The 10035-nt window shown below is 35.2% G+C and overlaps 1 long non-coding RNA gene across 1 annotated transcript; it reads right to left on the bottom strand.

Moving 5' to 3' along the window:
• Nucleotides 1-907: 907 nt before the first annotated feature.
• On the bottom strand, nt 908-4125 carry LOC134484578 (uncharacterized). Its single transcript, XR_010062053.1, has 3 exons — nt 4041-4125; nt 3464-3557; nt 908-2407 (listed from the first exon to the last, which is right to left on the bottom strand). It is a non-coding gene; the product is annotated as an uncharacterized LOC134484578 (long non-coding RNA).
• Nucleotides 4126-10035: the final 5910 nt, after the last annotated feature.

Below are 10035 nucleotides of genomic sequence, written 5' to 3'. Positions count from 1 at the left end.
AAAATAAAAGGCAACAGTTATATGTGGGATGAAGAAATTACAGTCTGCACATTGTGTCTGACACTAATATCTGGGAGAGAGAAGTGTTTCTAGTTGAGACTTCATCGTCTCAATCTTTCAATTAGTATTACTCTGACTACCATTCATTGACAGTGACTCTTTATATTTCTGGGTCAATACATGTGATTAGTAGGCAGTTCTCTTTTTTAATAACTTCTTTCATTTTCTCTCATTTTAACAATTTTTTTTGCTTCTTTAATTGTATATTTTTATATTTTCATTAAAAATGTTATGTACTTTTCTAGTTTCCTGTCCATAAGATCCCTAAGCAGTCCCCATCCAATTCTTCTATAACCAACCTTACTGCCCCTTGTCATTTCCATAAACTGGGAGTTAATCCTAGGAATGAAACCAAAGGGCTTCTCCTTCCTTTGGTGCCCAACATGGCCATCCTCTCCTACATAAACAGTTGGAGCACTAGGTCTGTCCATATACATTCTTTGAATATTGGTTTAACCTGAAACTTCTGTTTTGTTGGCATTGTTGTTCTCATGGTGTTGAACCCCCTTCAGTTCTTGTAATCCTTTCTCAAAATCTAACAACAAAAGGTCCATTCTCAGTTGACTGGTTTGCCACTGGCTTTCACTTCTGTATTGGACGTTCTCTACCTGTGTCTCTCAGGAAGCAACTATATCCTGTTCCTGGCCGCATGCACTTCAAAGCTTCAACCCTCTTATCTAGTTTTGGTGGCTGGTATATATATATATATATATATATATATATATATATATATATATATATATATATATATATATATATATTAGATAATATATATATATACATAGGATAATATAATAGATTATATATATACACACACACATACACATATATATTTTGGTGGCTCCTATAAATGAGATTAGGTATAATTTTGACATTGATTATTTGGAACAAACAAGCTCAATTATTTAGAATCCACAAATGATAATGCCAAATAGACTCCCTCCTGTTCTTATGAAACTAGTAATGTTGAGTTGTCCCTGGACCTGAAGCCATTACTCTCCATGCTCATCCAAATGAATCTCATGTATTGTCTGAAGTAAAACCATGATAAAATATCCAAAACCCTCAAGTCTGGCACTGGGAAAACAGCATGGTAGTTATTAGAGAACTGACATATAATGGGACTACAGAACCACATTCTATGGCACATGTTGTCCTTTGCTTTACTGATGTCTCATAATTTATGATAAAATAAGGATTTGGGAGCTTATCATTTGATGTAGGTACAGAGTATCTACACTGTTATATTCATTCTATAGCTGTGCCACCTTTGTTGACAAAATCATTGCAAAAAAATTGAAAAGGAAAACTGAATTTATGAGTACATATTAAGGAATATTATAAAGTCCCCTATCAATGAATGTACAATAAGAAAATGTAATAAAATATACATTCAATTAAAGGTCTATAGGGAAAATACTGGCCCTTGGGAAACAGAGAAATACCAGGAAATTGAATTGTACGGCACAGGAATGGACCTGGGAATAAAATAATTATTCAGAACAATCTCTTCCACTCCATGTTCCTAGATCCTTTGTACCCATACCAAGGCCCTTTCTTTCTCTATTCAGAGCATGTAACCAATAATGAACAAAGAGAATTCTATAGTTTTAGAGAGATGTAGTATTTAAAGGTTTCTCCTGTGTCACAGTAGACTCTCTTGTAAAGGTCACCCTCGAATGTGGTCAATGTAAATATAGCAGTTCAGCAGGTAGGCCATTGCAATTCTCAATGTTATCATCATTAGGCCCTCCCTGAAAAATCTCTTGTATCCTGCAGAGACCTAGCTTCTTTTGTGATGTCACGAGTGTTGTCCTGACTGCAACTGCCTTTCAGATATTCCTTCAGTGCCCCTAGGGTTTACTAATTGGCTCCTAATTCAGAGTAAACAGCCATTTGGGAGGGAGAACAAAGAGGAAGATGATATCAGAGATGGGGAAAAGGAAGCTGCCCTTCTGTCTTTGTAAAAAAACGGAAGAAATACATGGTCTATGGGAAAGCTTGGTGAGTCCTGCGTTGGGTTTGAGTGAATTCTCTGAAGAGATAGCCTTGATCTGAGCCTCCCACATACGGGTATCAGGAGTTGTGAGCCTCTCAGAAGCATCTGGATTTCCATGCTTGTTATGGTTCCTGGACATCAGAGAGCTTATATCATTAATTTCTTACAAAATCCATGAGTTAGGAAGGGCATAGTTGTTTACCTGAGAGCACATGACTCTTATTCTTTTTCACACAGAAGAAAAAGTTTCTAAGGAAGAAGGGAAAGACAGGTGTTGTGTCTTCAGCTCAGAGTAAACTCCTCCATGATTTGCATTCATTTAGTGCAGTTTTTGTCTGGCCCTATTATCTGGGATAAAGAAGTGATTGTATTAGACACTTCATTGTCCCCATCTTTTCACTAGTATATCTCCGACTACCATTCCTTGTCAATGATTTTTTAGATTTCTGAGTCAATAGGTGTTATTAGTTGGTTGTGCTCTTTTCTTTAATTTCTTTAATTTTTTTATTTTTACCATATTTTATTTCCTTATTATTAATTGGATATTTTTATATTTATATTCAAATGTTATTTCCTTTCCCAATTTCCTGCCCATAAGACCACTAGCCATGTTTTTGTTCTTGTTCTATTATGCCCCTTACTCCTCATTTACGATCCATTGACCTGTGAGTCTAACCCAGGGAGAACAAAAGGGTTGTCCTTCCATTGATGCTTAAGAAGGACATACTCTGCCACATATGCAGTTCCAGCCATAGTTCTGACCATGTACCTATTTTGAATAATGGTTTAGTACCAGAAAGCACTGATTCATTTGCATTGATGTTCATATGTGGTTAAAGCCCCTTCACCTCTTGTAATACTTTTGCAAAATCTACCAACAAGAAGTCCATTTTAAGTTCACTGGTTTGCCACTAGCAATCACTTCTGAATTTTTTCTAAGGAAAGATCTATATCTGGTTCTTGGCAGAATGCACTTCTTAGGTTCATCAATATTATCTAGTTTTGGTGGCATATATATATATATATATATATATATATATATATATATATATATATTCACACATAGATGGCTCTTGCAGTGAGGAAGTAAGGTGGAATTTTAACATGGATTCTGTTCAACTAGGTCAAGAACGTAGAATCCATGTTGGGGATTTGGCTCAGGGGAAGAGCGCTTGCCTAGTAATCGCAAAAACCTGGGTTCGGTCCCCAGCTCCGCAAAAAAGAAACAAAAAGGTAGAATTCACAAATAAAAATGCAAAAGAGACTCCCTCCTGTTCTTATGAATCTACTGAAGTTGAGGGTTCCCTGGACATCAGTCATTCCTCTCCCGGCCCATCCTCCTGAATCTTTTGTTTGGCCTGAAGAATGAATCATGGAAAAGCATCCAAAACCCTGAAATCTTACCTGGGACACTGGAAGGTTGATACTGTAGTACTGATATCAAAAAGGTCAAGAGAACAAATTCGATACTCCATGTGGTCCTTTGCTTTACTGATGTCTGAAATTTGTTGAAAAAAAAATTAAGAATTTAGGAGTTTACTATTTGAAGTAGGTACACAATATTTACCCTGTCATACTCACTGTGTACCTAGTCCCCTTTTTTGGCAAAATCATTGAAATAATTGAATTGGAATACAATTTTTGCGTACACATTCAGGAATATATATAATGTCCCCTCTCAAGAAATGTAGAAAAATATTATTACAATATTTCATCAATTGAAGGTCTGTAGGGAAAATACTTGCCTTTGAAAAACAGAGAAAACCTAGGAAATTGAAGAGTATGTCACAGGAATGGACCAGTGAATAAAATTATTATCTGGAAGAATCTGCTCCACTCCATTTTCCTAGATCCGTTGTACCCATAACAAACCCCTATCTTTCTCTATTCAGAGCATGTAACCACTAATGAAACAATAGAAGTACTTAGCATTGGAGAGATGGAGTATGTAAAGGTTTCCACTGTGTCACAGGAAACACACCTGGAAAAGGCATGGTCAAATCTGTTCAATGTAAGGAAAGCTGTTTAGCAGGTAGGCCATGGCATCTCTCAGTGACATCATCATTAGGAACGGCCTGAAATGTCTCTTGTATCCTGGAGAGCCCTAGCTATTTCTGTGATGTCACAAGTGTTGTCCTGACTGCAGCTGCCTTTCAGATATTCCCTCAGTACCACTAAGGTTTACTAATTGGCCTCTAATTCAGAGTAAACACCCATTTGGGAGTGAGAAGAAAGAGGGTAAAAACTACAGTGATGGGGAGAAAGAAGTTGGCCCTCTGTATTTGTATAAAAAAGGAAGAAATACTTGGAACATTGGAAAGCTCAGTGAGCCCTGGTTAGGGGTTGAGTGGGTTCCCTGAAGAGATAGCCTTTATCTGAGACTTCAACATATGGAAATCAGGAACTGAGGTCCTCCCAGAAGCATCTGGACATCCCTGTTTGTTATGGTTCCTTGAAGTCAGAGAGTTTATATCATTAATTTCCTTATTCCAAAAGCCAGTTGTTGGAAAGGACCCAGTTGTTTCCTGAGAGCTCATGGCTTTTATAATTTTTCCCAGAAGAGAAAGATCCTAAGGAAGAAGGGAAAGAAAAGTATTCTTTCCTCAGCTCAGAGTAAACTCCTCCTTGCTGTGGATCCCTATAGTGCAGTTTGGGTATGACACTGATATCTGGGAGAGAGAAGTGTTTCCAGTTGAGTCTTCATTATCTCATTCTTTCCACTAGTATTATTCTGACTACCATTCCCTGTCAGTTACCCTTTAGATTTCTGAGTGAATAGGTGTTTTTAGCTGGCAGTTAACTTTTCCTTTTTCTCTCATTTTTTTTATTTTTTATCAATTTTTATTGCTTTTTCTAATTGGATATTTTTATATTTACATTTCAAATATTATTTCCCAGATTCCTGTCCATGAGATCCCTAAACAGTCCCACTAACCTTCTTCTATAACCCCCTTACTGCACCTTGACATTCCCTTGAACTTGGAGGCAAACTAGGGAGGAGAAAGGGCTTCTCCTTCCATTGGGACCCAACAAGGCCATCCTCTGCTACCTATGCAGCTGGAGCCATAGGTCTGTCCATACACAGTCTTTGAATATTGGTTTAGTACCAGAAAGCTCTGCTTAGTTGAATTGTTGTTCTTATGGGGTTTAAAGTCCATTCAGCTCTTGTAATCATTGCTACAAACATGAGGTCCATTTTCAGTTCTCTGGTTTGCCACTAGCATTCACTTCTGTATTTGACATGCTCTAGCTGTATCTCTCATGAAAGAGCTGTATCCAGTTTCTGGCAGAATGTTCTTCTTAGCTTCAACAATCCTATCTAGTTTTGGTGCCATATATATATATATATATATATATATATATATATATATATATATATATATATATATTCTTTTGCTGGTTCCTACCACTATGAATTTTGATGGAATATTTACTTGGATTCTGTGTAACTAGGTCAAGAATATAGGATCCACAAATGACAATGTCAAATAGACTCCCTCCTGTTCTTATAACCTATTGAAGTTGAGGTTGAGGAGTTCCACTCATGGAAAGGGCACCCTCAACTCTGTTCAATGTAAGTGAAGCTGTTCAGCAGGTAGGCTGTGGCAATTCTCAGTGACATCATCATTAGGCCCTCCATGAAATATCTCTTGCACCCTGGAGAGGTCTAGCTTCTTCTGTGATGTCACACGTGTTGTCATGACAGCAACTGCCTCTCAGATATTCCTTCAGTACACCTAGGGTTTATTAATTGGCCTCTAGTTCAGAGTAAAGTGCCATTTGGGAGGGAGAACAAATATTATGAAGAGACCAGAGATGGGGAGAAGGAAACTGGCCTTCTGTCTTGGTATAAAAGAAGAAGAAATATGTGGTCGATTGGAAAGCTCAGTGAGATCTGGGTAGGGGTAGAGTGGGTTCTTCAAGGAGAGAATCTTGATCTGAGCCTTCCACATATGTGAATCAGGAGCTGGGAGCCTCTCAGAATCATCTGGACTTACCTGTTCTCATGCTTCTAAGAAGTCAGAGAGTTTATATCATTACTTTTTTTATCCCAAAAGGCAAGTCTTTGGAAGGGCATCATTGTTTTTCTGAGAGCTCAAGGGTTTTATTCTTTTTGCCCAGAAGAAAATGTGGTGAGGATGACAAAGTATTGTGAACGTATTGAAGACGAGAATTGTGTCCTCAGCTCAGAGTAAACTCCTCCATGCCTTGGATTACAACAGTTCAGGTTGTTTCTGATACTGATATCTGGAAAAGTGAACACCTTCTGGTTAAGACTTCATCGTCTCAGTCTTTCCACTCTTATTTCTCTTATGTCTCACACACAAATAATTGACTTACTCTTTGTTGTTGGGGGATGCTGGACTGATCCAAGAGATGAGGCGTAGACTCCACAAATTAGTTAAAACCAATGTCAATAAAAGAAATCAGAATTCCTCTTCTCTCTTGAGAAAGCGTTCAGTGCATGAGCAATGCTTACATTTTAAACTTTAAGAGCTATGACTTGAAAACAGTAACAAATGAATCCCACTTTTCAAACAGCATTTCTCAGATGTCTAGTGACTCGACTTTGATTTCATGTACTTGTAATTGCTCAGTTCTCATGACTGTAGGATTGAACTAGGTCATTACTGGACATAATTGTGTAGGGACAGTAAGAGCTTAGACAATTCTTCAAGTTGGAAAACCTAAGAAACCATCCTAGCAACAACTTAATCCAAAATGGAGAAATCTGTGCTTGTGTAAAGTCCAGAGTTCTTGGACACTCCAATCTGTTGAAATATTAACTCTGCCAAACCCATTATACTGCTTCTGTTACTCTTAACTGTTTTAATCTCATGAAATTTTTGCCTCTCTCCTTTTCTCTCTTTATAAATATCCCTCTAAACATGTAACACTTTGCACTTTAAAAGTTGTCTTTTGTCCTATAGTAGAATATTTATAGTCAAATTCTTGAGTTTCATAAAAGTAGGTGATTTATTGTAGTAAAATATTCTATTCACAATTTATTGTATTAATTTATTAATTCATCAAAACTGACCTATTTATATTATCTACTTATCCTTTAAACTATAAAAGCTTTGATTTATTGAAGTCTTTACAGTCTTTCAGAATATTGGCTGTATCACTCTTATACGTATTCAGGATGGATCATGTGTACTTCTTATGTCTTCTTACTAATAGTATGCTTTATAACTATGCCAATCCATGATTTTTGTTATATATTTTAAGACTATTTTGAGTGCAATATTTCCCTGATTTCTCTCCCATGGTTAGAAATTGTAATACAGAAGAGATAATGAGTTTCGTGTGTTAATTTTGCATTCCACTACCTCATGAATGTATTTTCAGCTTTAAGAAACTTATTTTTTCAGAGAAAAATTGTCTCTATTTATGATCACTTCTAGCTAATTCACAGTGGTCTTGGCATTTTAAATATCCACAATATTTTTTTATCCACAATATTTTATTATATATTATAAGATTATTGTGAGGGGTATTTTTCAATAGATTTTCTAAAAGTATGATTTGGATTGGTGTAAAGGAAGGCTAAGGAATTTTGTGTGTTCCTATTGTATTCTGCTTTTATGAATGTATTTTGCACTCTTAAGAGACTGACAAAATTTTAGAGTTTTTAAAGTGGTACCATGATATCTGCATATGAGAACAATTTAACTTCTTAATTTTTATTGTATTACCTGGATCTTCTTCAGTTGTCATAGAGCTCTAACTAAAATTAAAAATACTGTATTACATAGGTATGAAACCAGAGTATATACTTTTCTTGTTCCTGATTGCAGTGGAACTGCTTTGAACTTTTCTCCCTTTATCACAACGATAGTGGTGGGCTTGCTCTACTTTTCCTTTATTATGTTTAACTATATCATCTATAGCTATAACTTCTCCAGGACTTCTGCCTTGAATGAATATATTATTTTTTTACCAGTAATTTTTTAATTTTTTTTGCACCTAATAAAATAATGGTGTCTTTGTGCCTTTTATCATTCTATATACTAGCGTACATTTGTGTATATATATATATATATATATATACATATATATATACATATATATGTATACACACACACACACACACACACACACACACACACACACATATATATATATATATATATATATATATATATATATATATATATATATATATATGTGATAAACCAACTTGTATGTCTCGCATTAAAGAACGCTTACCTGGTTGAAGAATAATTTTAACTTCGTCTTGAATCTGTTCACAAGGATTCTATTGAGAATATGTATGTATCAGTGGAAATTAGTCTGTAATACTCACTCTTCCTCTCTTTCTGTCAGTAGTCTGTAATTCTTTCTCCCTCTCTCTGTACCTTTCTGTTTTCTTCTTATCCTCCTTTCTCAATCTTTCTCCTTTTTTCTCTGTCAATTGTTGGATAATACCAGATTTAAAATGGAATTTTAATGTATTCAATGCTTTTGTCCACTTTATGGAATAGTCTAAGAAACTGTCAATGCTCTTTAAATGTCTAACCAAATTTTTAAACTGAATACATGTGGTCCTATGATATTTTCGGTGGGAGATATTAAATACCTGACTTTGTGTCATTGTTTAGTATAGTGCTGTTTAAATTATGCACATTGAGCTGATTTAATATTGGTATAACAAATACATATAGTAAATCATTAATGTTTTAAAAAATATTATAGATTTCTGACTGTAAATATAAAAAGTGTTTTCTCCACGTCTCCTCTCTTCTCTTTTATTTTGTTAATCCCACTCTTTCTTTACTTAATTTGGCCAGAGGTTATGAGAATCTTGTTAATACTTTCCAAGAATGAACTCTTCTTTCATTCATTATATTGTTCTGTTCATTTTATTGATTTGAGCCATGATGAGTTGGATATACATATTATACCCCTTCCACAAGGCTTAAAAGCCATCCTGAAAAAAGGGCAAAGAGACTGTAGGTGCAAAATTGTGGGTTACATCAGAGGGAAATCGTGTCTTCAGGATATGAGGAGTGCTGTCCTCATGACACAGAGCAGCTGTGGTTTCCTGCACAGCATCAAGCCAGTCAACAGTCAAGAGTGCAGTGAAAAGGCCTGAAAGCTGTTACTCCTAACTGACAGACTGTGGACAGTTAGTGTCTTCTGATGGAGGTTTGATCATTAGTTGTAAGGGTTTATCATGGGGTTATTAAATAGTATTTTAATGTAGAAGTTACAGAAAAGTAGTATTCAAAGAAATAGAGTGTTGTGGGTAAAATTAATGGGAAAAGTGTCATCAAAATACTTTGGTGGAAATTCCCCAAAAATTAAACAATTAATGTCTATTCTACAATTTTATGTACATACAGAATGTTTTATTACGTAGGGAGATTTTATGAAGTGACCTTAATGAATTTTGTTAGCTACAACAGATCTGCCAATTCTGTGAGTTTATTGGGAGCACATTATATGATTTGACCTTAGTAAATTTAATTTAAAGTGGCTATTTTCAAAAATACTAAGCATTATTTGCATGTACACATTCAGCAATGAGCTTCTATAAATCAAAATAAAAAACTAAAGAACTATATATCAAGAAAAAAATAATTAAATTGGGCTACATATCTAAAAATATTCACAATTGAAGAAACTCAAATCAATAAGAATCTTATGGCAAATATGTATCATCCTTTTACATTATGGAAATGCAAAACGAAATTATTCTGAGATTTTTCATCCCTTTCAGAATACTTAGTTTAATAACACATGAGCCAACTTACCTTTACTGTGTTATGGAGAAAAGGGGAATATTCCTATTCTCCTGGTGGGAAGGCAAACTTCTATAACACCTTTTAAAATCAATATGATGTTTCTTCTGTAATATGGAAATCAATATGCCTAATGATATAACTCAAGGGGATATGTCCAAATGTTGATTCATCCTAGTATATAGACCCTTGATAATTTGGAAATATTCTAGTTGTTCCTTAACAAAT

Source organism: Rattus norvegicus, assembly GCF_036323735.1.
Source record: "Rattus norvegicus strain BN/NHsdMcwi chromosome Y unlocalized genomic scaffold, GRCr8 chrY_unlocalized_12, whole genome shotgun sequence".
Taxonomy (NCBI): Eukaryota; Metazoa; Chordata; class Mammalia; order Rodentia; family Muridae; genus Rattus; species Rattus norvegicus.
The sequence above is the reverse complement of the archived record's forward strand: the minus strand, read 5'-3'. Positions and strand labels throughout refer to the sequence as shown.